This window comes from Podarcis melisellensis (assembly GCF_964234715.1).
Source record: "Podarcis melisellensis genome assembly, chromosome: 5".
NCBI classification, from domain to species: Eukaryota; Metazoa; Chordata; class Lepidosauria; order Squamata; family Lacertidae; genus Podarcis; species Podarcis melisellensis.
The window spans coordinates 19499455-19519098 of NC_138537.1; the positions used below are offsets into that span (position 1 = coordinate 19499455).

Here is a 19644-nt window from a genome sequence, read left to right on the forward strand (position 1 = left end):
GGGTCATCTAGTCCAGCCCTCTGCAATGCAGGAATCTCAGCTAAAGCATCCATGACAGATGGCCATACAACCTCTGTTTAAAAACATCCAAGGAAGGAGAGTCTTCTCCCACCTCTCAGAGTTTGTTCCACTGCTGAACAGCTCTTACTGTCAGAAAGTTTTTCCAAATGTTTAGTCGGAATCTCCTTTCTTGCAACTTGAGAGCCAGTGTGGTGTAGTGGTTAAGAGTGGTAGTCTCATAATCTGGGGAACCGGGTTTGAGTCTCCGCTCCTCCACATGCAGCTGCTGGGTGACCTTGGGCCAGTCACACTTCTCTGAAGTCTCTCAGCCCCACTCACCTCACAGAGTGTTTGTTGTGGGGGAGGAAGGGAAAGGAGAATGTTAGCCGCTTTGAGACTCCTTAAAAGGAGTGAAAGGCGGGATATCAAATCCAAACTCTTCTTCTTCTTCTTCTGAAGCCATTGGTTTGAGTCCTACTCTCCAGATCATGAGAAAACAAGCATGCTTCCTCTTCCATGTGACAGCCCTTAAGATATTTAAAGATGGCTATCGTATCTCCTCTCAGTCTCCTCTTTTCCAGGCTAAACATACCTGGCTCCTTCAAGTGCTCCTCATAAGGCTTAGTTTCCAGACCCTTGATCATCTTGGTTGCCCTCCTCTGCACACGTTCCAGCTTGTCAACATCCTTCTTAAATTGTGGTGCCCAGAATTGGAGACAGTATTCCAAATGTGGTCTGAGTAAGGTAGAATAGAGTGGTACTATTACTTCCATTGATCTGGACACTATATTTCTGTTGATGCAGTCTAGAATAGCATTAGTTTTTTTTTTTTGGTTTTTTTTTGCTGCTGCATGACATTGTTGACTCATGTTCAGCTTGTGGTCCACTAAGACTGCTAGACCCCTTTCACATGTAAGCCAGGTGCCCCCCATCCTATATTTGTGCATCTGTTTCTTCCTGCCTAAGTTACATTTGTCCCTAATGAAATTAAATTTGTTGGCTTGGGCCAAGTTCTCCAATCTAATGGCTTGACAAGTTGGGTTGGGTGAATTTATGGCAGACAAGCTTATTGAGGCCTATAAACCAGGAGTGGGTGACTTTTTCTGACCTGCAGGCTAGATTGTTTTGCCCCATCCTTGGTGGGCCTAATTTAACAGGTGAGTGGGGCCACCCACCTATCAGTCACCTGGCTTCACTATGGCCTTTGCAAACAGCTTTGTGCTGCTCCTCTGCAAATCAGCTTGCGGAGGCCTTTTGAGCAGGCCTGAGGAGGTTTAAAGAAGCAGTGTGAAGCTCCTTCCAAGAGCAGTGCTGGAAGAGAAGCAGATTCCATTGAATGGAGACCACTTCCCCTTCCTTGAGTGAGACACACTCCCACCCATCTGTCAGCTGATGAACGGGTGGGAGGTGCTTTGCTCTAGCAAAGAGACGATTTACTGGGAGCTCATTTTACGCTTCCGATTGTTCCTCTGAAGCCCTGTTCTTACCCACCCACAACCTGACGTCATGTGGTCCAAGTGAGGAGGCCTGGCAGGCCACATTTGGCCGGTGGACCAGTGATTCCCCACCCCTGCTATAGACTGTCCATGTTCAGAGGCCACATGCCAACGATTGCCATTCACTGGCATTCATACCCAGCTTGTGGGTCTCCCAAAGCCATATTTGGGAAGGAGGATGTGGGACTAGATGGACCATTTTGATCCAGCAGGGCTTATTGATAACCTGGAAAATATTGGGCCTGATATTATACACCCAAATCCAGAAAGTGAGTTCCACACTTGCAAATCAACACTGGCACTGTTGGTTGGATCTCTGTCGAATGCGCTGAATGCATTTGAGATGGATAGGCACAGAGGAAAGCCAGCAAGGAAGGACAGCTCTGACGGCTCACTTCTTTACTACAAGTTTACTCCTCCAAAGTAAGTTCCACTGATTCAATGAGGCTAATTGAGAGCCAGTGTGGTGTAGTGGTTAAGAGCGGTAGTTTCGTAATCTGGGGAACCGGGTTCGCGTCTCCGCTCCTCCACATGCAGCTGCTGGGTGACCTGGGGCCAGTCACACTTCTTTGAAGTCTCTCAGCCCCACTCACCTCACAGAGTGTTTGTTGTGGGGGAGGAAGGGAAAGGAGAATGTTAGCTGCTTTGAGACTCCTTAAAAGGGAGTGAAAGGCGGGATATCAAATCCAAACTCTTCTTCTTATTCTTCTAATTCCAAGAAAGTGTGTGCAGGATTACAACCTAAACCTGGATCGTGTCCATAAAATAGCACAACATTCAGGCACAGTACAGACATTGTCCTATCTATTTTCCGTGTTTTATTCGCATTTTATAGTTTCTCACAGAATAGTGGTACATAATGAATAAAATTTGAATGAAAACAAGCACGTTGCGAGATTTAATTCTGGTAAGAAACAATGAACATGAAGGGAAGCAATTAGAGCTGAAGAAAATCCCAGGAGCAAACCTCTCTGGATAAGTTAAAAAAAAAAAAGTTTTTTACATGACATTTCACCCACCAATCTGCCTGAGACATGCAGAGACTCTATAGGTGATATAAGGTGAATAAGGATGCAACTATTGTGACTTCCCTGAGACTTCTTTGCTAGAAGACGAAGAAGAATAAAGTTGCTTTTATAAATGCCAGAATGTCTCTGTAAGCACATGGCTTAAAAAGGGGGGGGGGATGACAGTCACTAATTGTGCATTGTAAGTTCACATCATGGCTGGAATGGTGCTTTCTGGTTGCAAGCCAAACACATGATAAACGAGATTCAGAACCAGGCGGATCTGAGGAGGAACAACAGCATAAAAAACGTAGGCCGACCCCATAATGCAAACAAGGAGCAAACTGTGGAAGAGCCACCATTCGAAAGGATCCATGAGATAAGCCATCGTGATCAGCTGGTATTGCCAGTAGTACCAGGAGAGAGTGCTGAACTTGCGTTTAATAGCCATAGTCGTCTTAACAGCGCTCAGGTGCCACACCTAAGAGAAACAAGTGAGCAAACAAATGTTTAATGAGATCTCTAGAGGTTTTGAGAGGAGGCACACACACGCACACAATATTTACTGCTATAATTCTGAATAAATTATACGCTGCTCTTCAACCACACCTAGGTCCCAAAGTGACTTACAAAATAATAAAAAGCACACTGTAGTTAAACATATGTATACCAGGTAAAAACACAGCTAAAACGCATAAACTTTTTTTTTTTTAAAGAAACCAAATACACATAAGATAATTACAATTCAAATGCAAACAAAACCAGTAAAACTTCCATAATAAAAATTGGTAACCAAACTATATGGGGTTGAGAGGGTCAACTAATATTCCTCAGGAAGCCCATGACTTGTTGATGCTTGCAATACTGCAGCCTAAGCCAGGATGTTCATCTATTTTTATTACATAAAACTGAATATTAATTACCATATTTTTATTTTATGTCTATAGCCTTGCTGCCAGGGCAGCTTATGTAATAAACTAGTGCCCAGTTTGGGTGCCATATTTGAAGTTGGATTTCACAAAGTAGGGCCAGAGCAGGGCAACCTCAATGGTGAAGTTTTCCACAGGTCTTGTGGAAACAGCGACATATGTTTAGCCTGGATAAGATTAAGGGAACACAGGATGACTGCTGTCTTCAAAAGTCCAAAAGGCTGTCACACAGAACAGGGGCTCTCACATTTTCTACCCCTGGGGCCCACTTGAGAGGCCTATCAGTCACAAAATGGCGGATGATGGGGCCAGAGCCAATCATAAAATGCCATAGTCAGTTAGGATGCTTGAAGCAGTGGCGTAGCGTGGGGGGTGCAGGGGGGGCCGGCCGCACTGGGTGCAACATCTGGGGGTTAGGGGGCGCAAATCCACGGGTTAGGGGGCGCAAATCCATGGGTTAGGGGGTGCAAATTACTTGCCTTGCCCCGGGTGCTGACAACCCACGCTACGCCACTGGCTTGAAGATAGCATAGCTCAGGCTGCTCACTTCCTCCACTTCTGCCTCAGTCTCCTCTTTCCTTTCTGCTCGCTCCACCCTCCTCTTCCTGGTACAGCGGTGGCAGCAAAAGAGGAGAAAGCCAAATGAGACCCATCTGGGTTCCCAGGAGAGGTTAGTGGGAGACAGCTGCAGACAGCGCGGCCCACCTGAAACAACCCTGAGCCCCACTTTGGGCCCCTATCTACAGCATGGGAAACACTGACATGGAAGATGGAGCAAACTTGTTCTTGGTCGCTCCAGAATGAATGGGAGGGCATTGCAAAGAAACATATTCCGGTTTAACAAAAGAGGAAACCCGCTAACAGGACAACCAGTTTCACAGAGGAACAGATGGCCTCTCCTTCAGTGCAGCTATTTCAGCAGAAGCAACCTCTCAGACACGCACAAAAATTCCTACACTGAGTAGGACTTTGGACTGGCGGAGCTCCAAGGCCCCGTCTAAGTCAAAACGTGCCATTATTCTAGGTGAATGAAATACTTTGCTATGTTAATCGGCCAGGTCCTGGCTGTGCTCGATTGAATCATTTGCCTTTACCTACTCCCTGCAGAGTAATGCCATACTTCAACTTCTTCCCCTATGATTCATGGCATAAACACCCCTTCAATGGGAGCATGCCATCATGTTCTGTGACATTATACTGGGTCAGCAATTTGTAAGCTCCATCCCATCCTGCCCCAAAGAGCTTATTTCTCAGTATCTTTACTTGGAAGTAACTTACCGAGTGAGGAACAGGTGAAGCAACACTGCTGATGGTCAGTACTCCCCCTTTTAAGCATCCCAGCAGATGTTCTTGCTTTGCAGAGGAGTTGGAAATGCCTGATAAACTATGGCTTAGTGTGTTGTGTGAACCAAACCAGTATAAGTCTGCTTCCTATGTTCCCACACTATTGTGTACAAGCCAAAGTACATCCAGGGTTGTGACTATATTGTTGTGAGTTTCCGAAGTTTGGATCACAGAAAGTTAATAGGGTAAAAAAAACTGCAGACGTTGCATAACAGGAATGGCAAAGCTTCCAGACATATCATCTGCTGGGGAAATTGTTCTGGTGGCCAGAACAGGACACAGGTGTGGTCTGCCACTCCACTCTGCCTTGATCAGACCACATCTGGATTTCTGTCTCCAGTTCTGGACACCACAAACTGAGAGGAAATATTATAGCCACCTTCAAATATCTAAAGGGCTGCCACACTGAAGATGGAGCAAGTTTCATCTTCTGGAGGGTTCGAGTCTGGAGGGTAGGCCTTGAACCAAAGGCTTCAAGTTACAAGAAAGGAAATTCCGATTAAACATCAGGAGGAACCTTCTGACAGTAAGCTGTTCGACAGTGAAACAGACTCTCTCTAGAGGTTGTGGACCCTCCTTCCTTCGAGGTTTTTAAGCAGAGGTTGGGTGGCCAATTGTCATGATCTAATTGAGTTTCCTGCATTGCAGGGGATTGGACAAGATGGCCCTTCAGGTCCTTTCCAACTCCACAATTCTATGATTCTTTGAAATGTAATCCTAAAAGGCTAGGAGATTGATGGGGAAGATAATTCACCCTTATTCTTCCCCACTGCCTCCAGATAGAGAGAAGGTGCAAGCTAGGGTGGAAATCAATAGAAACATTTTGAGAAGCAGCCTGCAGTGAGAGGTTTTAAGAGAGATTCAGAGAGTGGGCAAGCTCCAGGAAGGGCCTTTTGGTAGTGAGGGGAGCTGCCTCACGCTGGGGATCTGGTGTGGGGCAGTGGCTTAGTCTGCCTGCTGTGAGTGTTAAACTGTGTCTCCACCTAGGCTCAGCCTGTACATTTGTAAATAAACATAAACATAACAAAACACTACAAGACTCCACTATAATACAACAACAACAACAACAACAACAACAACTTATTATTTATTCCCCAGCCATTCTGGGCAGCTTCCAAAAAATATTAAAATACAAAATCTATTAAACATTAAAAGCTTCCCTAAACAAGGCTGCCTTCAGATGTCTTCTAAAAGTCTGGTACTTTAGTTGTTTTTCTCTTTGACATCTGGTGGGAGGGCGTTCCAGAGGGCGGGTGCCACTACCGAGAAGGCCCTCTGCCTGGTTCCCTGTAACTTGGCTTCTCGCAGCAAGGAAACTGCCAGAAGGCCCTCGGCACTGGACCTGGACCACTAGGTTCTTTCCACTAACTTCTTTCCAAAGGAAACCCAACTCAGACAAGTGCCACGACCATGGAATTTCTCACCACTCCAAGAAATGGAGTAAGCATGACCATGTGAGGCTTCTGTAAAAGGCAAGGGAAGTTTGTTTCTGGGGCATGTTTTGAGCTAAAAATGCTTCACCTGTAAAAGCCCCAAAGGCCAGAGGTACCAAGGTTATTTCTGCAACAGGGTGTGCCAGGGACATCTCATGAATTTTAAGTTGCATCTTAGAACAGGTTTACACTCATCAGCTGGCGACTGCATTAATAAGCCAATATGCAAGGCGGCCCAATTATTAATTTCCCCATTTAAAATTATGTAAATTATGACAAATCAGCTGTGTGCATGCTAGGGCCTATACATCAGTTTCCTGGCTTACACAAAACTTTATGCATGTGATTGGGAGGATCATGACTGACCCACTAGGGAACAATTATTATTTTTTTAACAAGCCCATCCCTGTGGTTTTCCCAGTAGTGAAGTATGGAAGTGAAAGCAGGGCCATAAAGAAGGCTGATTGCCGAAGAATTGATGCTTTTGAATTATGGTGCTGGAGGAGACTCTTGAGAGTCCCATTGACTGCAAGAAGATCAATGAGGCAGATTAGGGGAAAACCTGGGAAAAAATGGGAGAGGAGGAGGAGGAAGAATAAGCATTAGAGGGACAGATGACGAACACAGTGTCTTTAGAAAGCATTCCAGACCGCCCCTCGCCCAGAACCTGATAAGCATTGAAAATAGGAGAGTAAAGAGCTCAAAGGCAGAGGGCACGTAGCAGCAACCGCAGCAATGGCGCAAGAGAGAGGGAGGGGGTGGAGACTCATTCGGGGCAAAGCCATTGTTCCAAGAGGCTTCATTTCCAAGCCTCTCTCTGTGAATATGGAATAAAAAGCGGTTGGTAAAGACTTTTCCTTGTCTTATCCGTTCCTGGCAACCTGCCGTGGGGTTGGATCCTCTGCCGCCTGACATCTAGCCTATAATTTCTATCAAACCAACTTCAATCCAAATTGAGAAAGAGAACCAGACCCTCCAAGTTTCCCTATTTTCCAGGGCCAGTCCTGGATTTACAGAAGCCATCCCAGTTTCTGATTTGATCCTGGAATGTCCCACATTTCTTTAGGACGTTCCTATTTTCATCGAACAATATTGGAGGGTGTGGTAGGATGTCCCTATTTTCATCGGAGAAATGCTGGAGCCTATGCTAGCTTTGTTTTAAGATGGTAATAGGCACACAGCCTTAAACTGATTTAACAATTAATTCCTATTCCCAGGGTACTCTAGAAACTGCAGTCAACAAACTACCGTATTTTTCGCTCTATAACACGCACCAGACCATAACACGCACGTAGTTTCTAGAGGAGGAAAACAAGAAAAAATATATATTCTAAACGAAATAGTGGATATATGATTTTTGTGGTTCATGCTGTGGCCACAGACATGTGATCTGACAGTGAGTTTGGAGTAGCCCAATGCAAAAATCCTGAGGATCCATGTGGATCCATGCTTTGTAACCACGGAGGAGGGAAGGAAGGGGAACCATGGATCCTCTGCTCACGACTGCAGCAGATCCCCACCACCACCACCCGCAGGCATTCGCTCCATAACACGCACAGACATTTCCCCTTACTTTCTAGGAGGAAAAAAGTGAGTGTAATGGTGTTATGGTACATTTCCCAATATTCGGGGGGGCGTGTCTGTTAAAGTGGTAAAAAATCGACAGAAATAATAATAATAAATTTTATTTATATCCCGCCCTCCCCAGCCGAAGCCGGGCTCAGAAAATGTATATCGTGTGTGAGGCAGATGTGTGCGAAGAGGTTTGTGGACACAGAGGTTCAGAAAGTGCTGTATCAAACACTTAATGCAAGAACATGGAAGAAAAAGAGGCTTTGACTCAACACTCTCAGCAGGAGATTCAGAGATCTAGCAGGCAAGCCCAGTGTCGTGAGAGTGACACCCTGTGGTCATTGGAGAGAAATAAGGCCATTTCCAGCTAGGCAGGCTGTGTTAAGCTTTCCATAAGCTACCTTGCTAGATAGTGATGTAAAATAGAGTTTCCTAGTGGAAAGCCCATTTTTAAATAATTGCATGCTGATTGTTGGCTGATAAAGTATGAAAAATGTCTGTCTCCCACTTTCTACATCACAAGAACATGAACAATGACATGCCAAACGTGCACGGAGTCCTTCCATATATGCGTGGTTATTCAGATATTGCACATCTGAAGCGCTAAAAATTAGGTTCTGGGATTAAAACTTGGTCAGATCTACCTCAAATTAAGCCAGGCTCCACAGAAAGCTACTTCATTAACACTGTGAAAAGCATTCTTGTTCAAAACACTAAGGGCAGAGTGAGATCACACCCAATGTTTGTTGACTCACACACTGATCAGAACAAAGTAAGTCCTGCTGGTTATTTTCAGGTCTATGAGGATTACATACCGCCCCATACCCGGAGGTCTCAGGGCGGTTCACAGAAAAGATCACAACATATATAATCAGAATAAAAACAACAACAACCCAATAACATATGCACACCCCAGAAAAGGGCCACATTTTAAAAGGGCATAGGTTGTCAACAGATCAACCAAAGGCCTGGTTAAAAAGGAACATTTTTGCCTGGCGCCTAAAAGTGTGTAAGGAAGGGAGGCACCAGGCGAACTTCCCTGGGGAGAGCATTCCACAGACGGGGAGCCACTGCAGAGAAGGCACCCTCTGGTCCTCTCGAGGAGATACAAGAAGGAGGGCTTCAGAAGATGTAGGTTCATATGGGAAGAGGCGGTCCTTGAAGTATTGAGGGCCTGAGCCATTGAAGGCTTCATAGTATTAAGTGGATTAAGTGGTAATGATCAGCTTGCTTCAGTTTTGAGTTTGGGGCTGTATTTAATAAATTTGTACACCACCCCTCAGGAAGATTTCAGGGTGGTTCACAATATAAACTGTAGAGCTATGACTTTCTCATGAGGCTTGCTGGAGTTTTTGAAACATTATTCATCCAATTATTCATCTAAATTGGGGCTTAAGCGGGAGACTTCCAGTTCAGATTGGGTGAAGATCATGTGGGATGGTGATACTCTCCCCCCTCCCCCCAAAGCATCTTTCTGAAACCTGGTGCCTTTCCTAAGTTTTGAACTTCAGCCTCAAAGATTGCAGTCCAAACACCTGAAGAGCAACAGGTTGGAAAAAGCTCGCTTGGAGTGCCGTTGTAATATAAAGCAAGGTTGAAATAACAAGCAGGAAGAGTAAGAACAGTCTCTAGAGGGCACCAAAGACCAAGCTGTATCAGAGAGAAGACTCAAGTCCTGTTCAGAATTGGGCAGGGCAGGGGAGCCTCCAATCACACAGCCACTGGCTAGCCTTCCTGACCCTTACTATACCTGATATTCGGGGGTGGTATTCAACTACATTTTATACAGAGTAGACTGAAATTAATGGACGTAACTTACATCATGTTCATCTGCTCTGAGTAAAACTTAATGGAATAGCACCCCATGTGCTGGATGGCATATAAGTATAGTCGACTCTCAACGTAATAGCCAAAACCATATACAGTGGTACCTCGAGTTAAGTACTTAATTTGTTCCGGAGGTCCGTTCTTAAGCTGAAACTGTTCTTAACCTGAAGCACCACTTTAGCTAATGGGGCCTCCTGCTGCCGCCGCGCCGCCGGAGCACAATTTCTGTTTTCATCCTGAAGCAAAGTTCTTAACCCGAGGTACTAATTCTGGGTTAGCGGAGTCTGTAACCTGAAGCGTATGTAACCCGAGGTACCACTGTATGATCAGAACAACCTTGTAAAAACCGTAAAAAGTGCAGGGAGCGCAGCACATATCACACTCTCTCAAGACCGCTGTTGATTCTCTCTGCACCTCTGAATGCTCTCCCAGGGTGTGTGAAATGGTGGGTGGGATTGCCAAAGGTTTGCCCCCACTCTCCCACCCCCTTTTAATTTTTAAAAAACTTTTTCAGCCAAGCACATAAATCTGCAACTGCACATGTTTAATGCACGTAAGTTGTGAGTTGACTGTACATACATACAACCATGGACTCCAAATGCATGAAGGCTCCAACCACACATTGACATCTATGCACAAAGGCTGCTTTGAGCACATGCTGAATATCTGGATGTCACAGTTAAGGAACAACTATGATTCCCCACATCTATGCACACACATAAACACAGCAATAGCAGCTGCCAACAACTTCAGAGCTGCTCTCTCTCCTTGTCACTTTAAAGTGATACTGTGCTTTTTTAAAAATCCCAGAGAAAACATGACTATTTTATGTTTCTGCAGAGGGAAAAACATTAGTTCTCGGAGTTTCTCTCTATGTTTGGGTTGTTCCCAAAGTTTGGGGAATTGGAAACAAATGTCAGTTTGTCAGAATGAAAAAATGAGAGAAAGTGCAGAGGAGACAAAGGAGAGAGAGTCCTCTGGGCATATCTACACTGAAGACATGTCCATTTTATAGCAATGTCACAGCTTCTCCCATAGAATCATGGGAATATTGATATTTTGGTGAGAATACTGTCTCTGTTTGAGATCCCTACTTTCAGTTCCCAAAGTTTCCTAGAGAGGGAAAGTCTGTTAAATCATTTTAAGTCTGTGGTGTGGATGTGATTACTCTCAGCATTAAAGGAAATGAATGTAAAAGCTACCTGCTCCTTCCTTAAGATATGCTAAAATTTCTCAGCAACTTTCTCCTCTTCTCAGTAGTAACCAACCAGTGATCTGGTCCTCATCTCTTTCTGCCCATTCAGAGAACTCTAGCAACTCTAGAAAGCAGAAGAAATTTGTCCAAATGTAATGATATTATATCATCAAAACCATAGTGACCCATGAAACAATACATACATGAGGGAAATAATAAGTTTATCTATTTACACATATGCTATTTGGTTCTGTAACCTTAATTATATTTTAGTGTTATTGTTGTTATTGATGTATTCCCCTGCAATTTAATGCATTTTAATTCCCCCCTCCTTTTCTCTTTTCTTTTTCTTCTGATTTACTTTAATTCTCTGTAATACTCTCAGCAAAATAGAAATAAATAAATAAATAAATTAATAAATTAGAAAGCAGAAGAAATGGCACTGTGGAATGGATATAGAAAGCAGATTGCAATATATGGGAAACAGTGAAGGTGATCAGATCCAAAGGAGGACAGGGCTCCTTTCCCATTAACAGTTTGGGAGGAACATACATACACTTTACTGGGGATAAGGGGTGTGCAGGGACTGAGTCAAGGCTGGCTGTCCCTTTACCACAAGGAAAAAATCAGGCTAAATTGTAAATTATGCTTAAGAATGTCTGTCCAAATTTATTAATCCTCTATTTACCTTTGGTGCCCTGAACTTTTAAGATCTGCTGTACTCAATCTGCTGGAACAGAACAAGCAGTGATATTTTTCTAGAAAAAGAGGTGCTCACCACAAATGCCTCCCTCGTTCTCTTAGAATGGCAATGGTGCCATTCTAAGTTCCAGTGAATCCTGGCTGAAAAAAAGCCCTAAGAACAAGTATTCCAAACAATGTGTCGTAGTCCCTGCCTTTCTCCCTTCTCTAGAACAGCAAGTATAAGAACACACAAAAGGGAAACAGGATCTGGCTACATGTCCCACCCAACACCAATCTTCTTCTTCTTCTTCCCAACCTGTTGACTACGGCCTCTGGCAGCCACGCAACCCCAATCAGAGTGAAAGTTTACATGGGTTGCATACTGATGTGACAAGCTACCTTTCACATAAATGTTGAACATGTGACCAGAAAACACGATACTGGCCACGACCTTGAACTGAGATGGGACAAAAGCTTGTCTGAACACATCTGGGGCAGCCAGCCCCCCAGATCTTCATTGTCCATTATACCTAAACACTTTGGACCTTTAGCTGAATGTATAAATTACTTATTTTAGACTTCCAGATTGCTATTTCTACACCTTATACTATTACTGTGCCTTCAGGTTTTTCCCCCTTCTGTAATCAAGGGATGCTTTGGCCCTTTCCATGTAGAGGTGCCTGAGTGTCCTTCTTACTGCTGTCTGTGCACATTTACTCAGAGATGGGACACAGGAGCAGAGGAAGCTGCCACCAAGTTGGACCACTGGGCCAGCTGGCTCACAATTGTCTACACTGGTTGGCTGGCAGAGCCTCTCCAGGATTTCAGACAGGTGTCTCCCCACAGCCCTAGCTAGAGATGCCAGGGATTAGGACCTTCTCCATGCAAAGCAGATGCTCCACTGCTGAGCTTTGGCCCTTCAAAGCTCTGAATTATGGTCTACAGATGTCAATTTTATTTTCTTGTTAATTATGCTGTTTTAAATGTGTATATTATATTTGACTTCCTTTAGCAATGTTTTCTTCTGAAATGTTTAAAGATAATTTTTGCTGTTGTATTAAATGCACATTCTGTAGCTGACCTGCTTTGTTTTGAAATCTTTAAGGCAATATTTTACTTCCCTGTTAATTAATGCTGCTTGGAAGGCATACTTAATATGCGACTTTCTCCAGTGATGTTTAATTTGGATTGTTTTTATTTTATGTGTATATCTGAAACAGCATCTCCACCCCACCCCATTGTTCAGCCCCAAAACTGAGGTCCAGCTCCGAAGGCCTTCTGGCGGTTCCCTCACTGCGAGGAGTGAAATTATAGGGAACCTGGAAGAAATCCTTCTTGGTAGTCACACCCGCCCTGTGGAACGCCCTCCTGTCAAAGATAAGCAACTATATGACTTAGTAGACATCTGAAGGAAGCTTTTAATGACTGATGTCCCTTTCCCCCTCTGTATTTTGCTGGAAGCTGTTCCTGGGGTAACCTAGTCAGATGGGCGGGGTGTAAGAAAAGAATTGTTGTGGTTAGGCGGTTTGTGTTGTAAACTGCTTTTTTAAAGATGTTTTTCTTAAAAACAAAGTGGTATAGAAATAAGAATAAGAATAAGAATACCCTAGGCCTCACTCACCTGTTTCCAAGAGAACCAAGAAATACTATTTATTGTTTCTTCTTTTTTTGCGTGTGTGTCTTATCTTACTCTGTGCACTTGTAATTTTGCACTTATTATTGCTTAACAAAGAAACTATCTATCATTTCCAAGAGAACCAGAGAGTGCTTGGGCAGCAAACTCTATGACTCTAGAGGAGGGCGTGTGCTCAATCGGGCACACGTGTCTCTAACGCAGCAATCTGGCTGAAGTGTATTTAAAATGTCAAGAAAATAAACAACTGTCTGACTTTTAGAAGACATCTGAAGGCAGTGCTTTTAAAAATAAAACAAAATGTTTAGGGGTACTCTCATTCTGACTCAGGAAAACCACCATTTTATAGTTCAAATGGGGGGGGGGCGATACAGTAAACGGACAAAAGTACAAAGATTCACAAAATGTTTAGGGGTATGCGCCCCCCCAGAAAAAAGCCTGTCTGAAGGCAACCCTGTTTAGATAAGTTTTTAATGTTTGATGTTTCATTGTCTTCTTAATATTCTGTTGGGAGCCACCCAGAGTGGCTGGGGTATAAATAATAAATTATTATTATTATTATTATTATTATTATTGGGTTCAGGCATGACCCACCACCAGTAACCCTGGCCCTCTCCCTCCTTACCTGGCACCCTGAGCTCAGGGGTTCATAGGTTGCAGCGCCAGCCTTCCTGGTCCTCAAAAGCTGCTCTCAGCACACTGGGCCTTATTCAGCCCAGGCCTCAGAACAGCTTGGCTTTGATTGGACAGCCCTGCCTAGGTGGCAGCCTATGAGCTTGACCCGCCGTGGGAGGCCTGGCACTCTAGGACTTGTCATCTGTGGCCCTTTTATGCTTGAGAACTACATGTCCCAGAGTTCCCTAATTCTACAAGCTTTACCTCTGAGCACAGTGCAGAAAGAGCTAGCAGCGTGTGGGAGGTTGTCAGTGCCGGATTTATGTACAAGCTAAACAATCTATAGGGCCCCGCTCTTTTGCCCCCCCCCAAATACACTATTAATATACTTCAGTTCAAGAATTACTTTGATAAAATACATACTTTGTTATATGCAAATAGCTTTAGATACCTATTAGGTCCATAAATTACCATATAGGTAAGGTAAAGGGACCCCTGACCATTAGTTCCAGTCGTGACCGAATCTGGGGTTGTGGCGCTCATCTCGCTTTATTGCCTGAGGGAGCCGGCATACAGTTTCCAGGTCATGTGGCCAGCACGACTAAGCAACTTCTGGCGAAGCAGAGCAGTGCACGGAAACACCGTTTACCTTCCCGCCAGAGCGGTACCTATTTATCTACTTGCACTTTGATGTGCTTTCGAACTGCTAGGTTGGCAGGAGCTGGGACTGAGCAACGGGAGCTCACCCCATCGCGGGGATTTGAACCGCCAACCTTCTGATCAACAAGTCCTAGACTCTGGGGTTTAACCCACAGCGCCACCCGTGTCCCAAAATTACCATATAGCATATATTCAACACAAAAAACAATGACAATCTGTTGTTGACAAAGGGCAGCTGGACATATAAAGGGCCCTATTACCTTCAGTAGCTTAGGGCCTCATCAAACCTAAATCCAGCCCTGGAGGTTGGGCATGGGAGACTTAATTTTTTGTAAGGTTATTCAGTGAGGAGCCTTAAATATACGTTTTTCGGGTGTGAGGAATTCTAATTTGTTGCGTGTGTTTTTGTGATTTGGCAGCTCGGGATGTCTACGTTGGATGAAGAAGCACATTCACTACTTTCAGGAAACCAAAGGAATTTTAGCTTCTGATAAGGTCTGGTCATGCTAAAGAAGAGGAAGAAGAAGAAGGAGGAGAAATAACATATAATCCAACTGCAAGTACTTGGCAATCCCTTTTTTAATTACTGGTATTTCTATGTGCAATTTTGCATACGCTTTACTTACCAAGCAAAACTAAATTATACTCATTTAACCCGAATATCTCTTGAATTCCCAGAGCATGTTGCAACTTTTGAACACCCCTAATTTTGGTGATTTGAAAGTTGGAAAATCCAGTACGCCCTAGTGTGGGAGTAGACAAGCAGCAAGAGGATAATGAGGGACAATGAGGCACTGGGGCAGTTGAGAGGCAATACTTCTGGTGGAAGGTGCAGGCCTCGGAACATAGGGAGTGTATAGGGAAGTTTTTAATGTTTGATGTTTTACCGCGTTTGATGTTTTAATTTGTTGAAAGCAGCCCAGAGTGACTGGAGGCAACCCAGTTAGATGGGTGGCATATAAATAAGGAAGTATAATTATTATTATTATTAAAAAGGTGAATTGAGTGGAAAGCAGGAATGGGGGAAGCTTGTTTCCTCCAGGTGCTGTTGGAAGTTCAGCTGGGTACATGAAAACTACTTTATACAGTTAAGACGCTTGGGCCCATCTAGGCTCAGTCCTGTCTCATATCCTCCAACACAATGAAGACAAAAACTGAGACACAATCTTTCTCACCAAAAAAAGCACCTTTTCTGAACACAGCACCAAAAAATATGTGTTTTGAGGTGTCATGCGAGATCACAGTCCCCCAAAAGCACTTTTCCAGGGAGGAAATTGTGCAAGATCACACCCAAAATGGTCTCCGTCTTCTTGCAAGGAAAAAAAAAACAGGATGTCCTGGTTTTTCCAGGACACTTGTGGGACATGATGTCTAAACTGACTGGCAGTGGTTCTCCCCAGGATTTCCTGCTCAAGTTCCCCTCCCCTCAGCACTCCCTGAACATGCTGGGTATTGAACCTTTTCTGCATCTAAAGCAGTGGTTCTGTGACTGATCTGCAACCCTTCCTAAAACGACTGCCTGTTTTGTGGGGAAAGCATTACAATACTGAAGTGTCAGAGCACAGGTTTTCAATTCAGGTCCCAACCTTACAGATGGCTGAGCCAACCTGAGTTTAGTCAGTACATGGGTAGATGACTGCCTGGGAGCCACATGTACACTGTCTCAGATTCCATGGAGGAAGAAAGGTTGGGTAGACAGACCGCTTCTTCTGTGTTAGAGGAGCCAGAGGAGAAGCCTAGCTGCACCTTACAGCAAACGGGAGCTGCTAGCATCTCACGTTCCTCCTCAAAAGCACGAGGTGATGTTCAACATTCTCCATGCTTCCTTTTATTCAGGTCTGAGACAGTTTTGTCCAGCTTTCTATAGATTTTATTTATTCAAACGTGTGTTAAAACAGAGTCACCATGATCAAGAGATGCTATTATATGGACATAAGCACAACAAACCCAAACCAGCAGTTGCATTCGCCGCAGAAAGTGTGGAACTACCTTCAGTGCCAAAGAAATGCAACTAGACATACAGTAAGACTAAAACAGATAAAACAGTGGTAAGTGAGATGTTCCTTCAGAGTAAACAGTTTGTGAATCAACTTCTCAGAGAGCCCTTATGTTTTTTCCAGCTTAAACAAAGAAGGAAAACTAAACTAATGGGAATAAAAGGAGAACAGCTTGGCCGGAACATTTCCTGCATATCTTTGCAAATGTTAAGTTTATGCCACGGTTGCTCTGCCAAGTGAAGAGAGGCTTTCTTGGAGCAACTGCAAGGAGCTTTCTTTTGTGAATCGGTCTTTGTTGAGTGTCTGCAGCAATTGCCCTACTTGAAGAGGAATCTCGGGCAGCAACGGAAACTTAAAACCATTTGGCAACTTCTTTTGCCTCACTCTGCTTCCACTGGCAAAGTGGCAGTACAGGAGGAGACCTGTACTTGCTTCTTTCTCATTTTTATACCCTAAAGGCAAACAACATGATAGGTGGTTCCAAACATACCACAAATATAGCATATAAACATCAGTTAGACACGCCTACCACATCTTTGGGGGGAAAGACCACTTAAGGGTAAGAAAGCTGGGGCTGCAGATGCTCTTCCCTGGCTCTTCCTGCATTAAGATTCTTCCTTATCTACCTTTCACGTCTTCCTTATATACTGTGCATACTTACCAAGCACAGTTATCCTGCCATGCCAAACCAAAACTGCTATGGATGACACTGGCAGATCCCAAAACGACCAATCCAAAGCATGTCTTGAGCACATTAAGAGCATAAGGAGAGCTAAACCTTTTCTGTTCAGTCATTTGCTGGTGGCATTGATAATAATCATCACCATTTATTTTATTTTATTTTTCAATTAATAATCATGTGGCTGTTAGGACATGCAAAATTACTTCCCTACGTTACCATTTCACTGCGCCTTCCATATCATTTAACGAAAAGAACACTGGGACTAGTGAGATCTCATAATCTTTGCCTCTTATTATTTAATTTTTATTCCACACACCCCATCGCTTTTTCACAAAATGATGCTCACACCATACCAATAGCCTCCCCTGCTCTCATTTTTACATTTCCAATGTTTGCTTTTTAAGCTCACGTGGTGGGGATTCTATTTTATATTTGCAAGGCGAGCTAGAAACAGGAATCTACCTTATAAGCCCATCTCGCTCAGTATTGTCAACACTGACTGTCAGCTGCTGTCCCGGGTTTCAGACAGGGAATCTTCCCTAGTCCTACCTGGAGACGCCAGGGGTTGAACCTTGAACCAGCAGCCTGCAGTGCAGCAGGTACCACTAAGCTATGACACTTCTTTGCCACTTGCTTATATGGCGTTCATCTTCTAACTTATTTCACATCATTTTGCTCAAAATGCAAACAAATCAGGCCTCCAAATATTATTTAACACATAAGTGCTTGACGGTTTATTTCTTCCGTGGCATTGGAACTGTAAGGACACACTTGCAGTCCTGTTTTCTTTTTATACTTTCTTTTTCTGGCATCTCAGCAGTACCATCAAGACATCCCTTTTTAAAAGAAGGGGGGGGGGGGAAGGATACATTATCCCAAGAGAGGAAAGCAAGATATTTTCTAAATGTGACCCTAAGATGTACATTCGAGTTGGTCTCAGTTTTTGTATCAACTGATAAATGCTGTTAAGGTTTTTACATGAAAGCTTTTTATATGAAAGCTGCGGTCCTGTAGGTTTTTGAATTATGGTGCTGGAGGAGACTCTTGAGAGTCCCATGGACTGCAAGAAAATCAAACCTATCCATTCTTAAGAAAATCAGCCCTGAGTGCTCACTGGAAGGACAGATCGTGAAGCTGAGGCTCCAATACTTTGAGAAGAGAAGACTCCCTGGAAAAGACCCTGATGTTGGGAAAGATTGAGGGCAGAAGGAGAAGGGGACGACAGAGGACAAGATGGCTGGACAGTGTTCTCGAAGCTACCAGCATGAGTTTGACCAAACTGCGGGAGGCAGTGGAAGACAGGAGTGCCTGGTGTGCTCTGGTCACAAAGAGTCGGACACGACTAAACAACAACCTGTAGGTTAATTTGGTCCCATCCACAGTATACATTTAAAGCTCATGGCTCGCCCCCCCCCCCAATATAATCCTAGAAACTGTTAAAGGAGCTCAGAATTGTAGCTCTGTGTGTAAACAGCAGTTCCCATTATTTGGGGGTGGGGGTGAGGATGGGGACAATGTACCGTATTTTTCGTTCTATAGGACGCACTTCTTCCCCTCCAAAAATTAAGGGGAAATGTGTGTGCATCTTATAGAGTGAATGCAGGCTGTGCGGCTAAGCCCAAAGCCAGAACAGGGAGACGGAGCGCTGCGTCTGGCTGTTCTTGCTTGGGGTTAGCTGCGCAAAGCCTTCTTTGTGCCTTCACCCCACTGCCCTGCGGAGGCTACAAAGGCTGTATGAAGGTGGGGGAAAGGCTGCAATGCTTCCCTCCACCGCCAGCCCCACAAGCTCGGGGAGCAGCGGGAAGGCAGCCCGCCGCCTTTGCGCTGCTCCCCGACCTGGTCTTTGGGACTGGCAGCGGGGGAAAGAAACAGGTTGAAAGGAACCCAAAGCCTCCGGGGCCCAGTGGGAACTCCCGCTGGGCTCCGGAGGCTTTGGGTGAGCGCACCTTCAACGCACAGAACGCACCTTGTTTTAGAGGGGGAGAACAAGAAAAAAATTTTTTTCTGTTCTCCCCCTCCTATGGTCCGGTGCGTCCTATAGAGTGAAAAATACAGTATCTCAAATGCCCTGAATGTGAACTTAATTGGCCATAATCCTCACATAATCCTCACTTAACTGAATAGTAACTTCTGAGCAGACATGCATAAGCTTGCCCTGCTTATTTTCGTTTTTTTTTTCTTCAAAAAATGCATTCTATAACATCACGTTTGGTACTATTCATTCATTGCACCTTACAATAAAAACGTTTTTAAAACACACATTAATTTGGCATTGAAAAGAAAAACATAAAAAGGCCAGACTGCATTGGGAAAGGCTGCATATGCTCCATCCAGTATCAAAAAGGCCTGGCTTCTCTTTCTGCATGTCTGCCTAGGTAAGCTGTTATTATTGTTCCTACCTTGGTGCTGATCAGCTGGTTTAGCTTCTTACTTGCACTGCGAGCTTTTAGCCCTCATTCTGCACGTTTAATATAGTTTGCTTTGCAGAGGCTCCACCTCTTTGGTGTTTCACCATTCACAATGTGATAGCCAATGAATTACATTGCAAAGGCAATAAAGAGTTCACTTTT

General features: G+C 44.2%; 2 long non-coding RNA genes across 2 annotated transcripts; one reads left to right on the forward strand and one right to left on the reverse strand.

Moving 5' to 3' along the window:
- The first annotated feature begins 871 nt into the window (after positions 1-871).
- On the forward strand, positions 872-2380 carry LOC309370037. Its single transcript, XR_014168378.1, has 2 exons — positions 872-1967; positions 2229-2380. It is a non-coding gene; the product is annotated as an uncharacterized lncRNA (long non-coding RNA).
- On the reverse strand, positions 2292-13949 carry LOC309369966. Its single transcript, XR_014168287.1, has 3 exons — positions 13746-13949; positions 10811-10927; positions 2292-2984 (listed from the first exon to the last, which is right to left on the reverse strand). It is a non-coding gene; the product is annotated as an uncharacterized lncRNA (long non-coding RNA).
- Positions 13950-19644: the final 5695 nt, after the last annotated feature.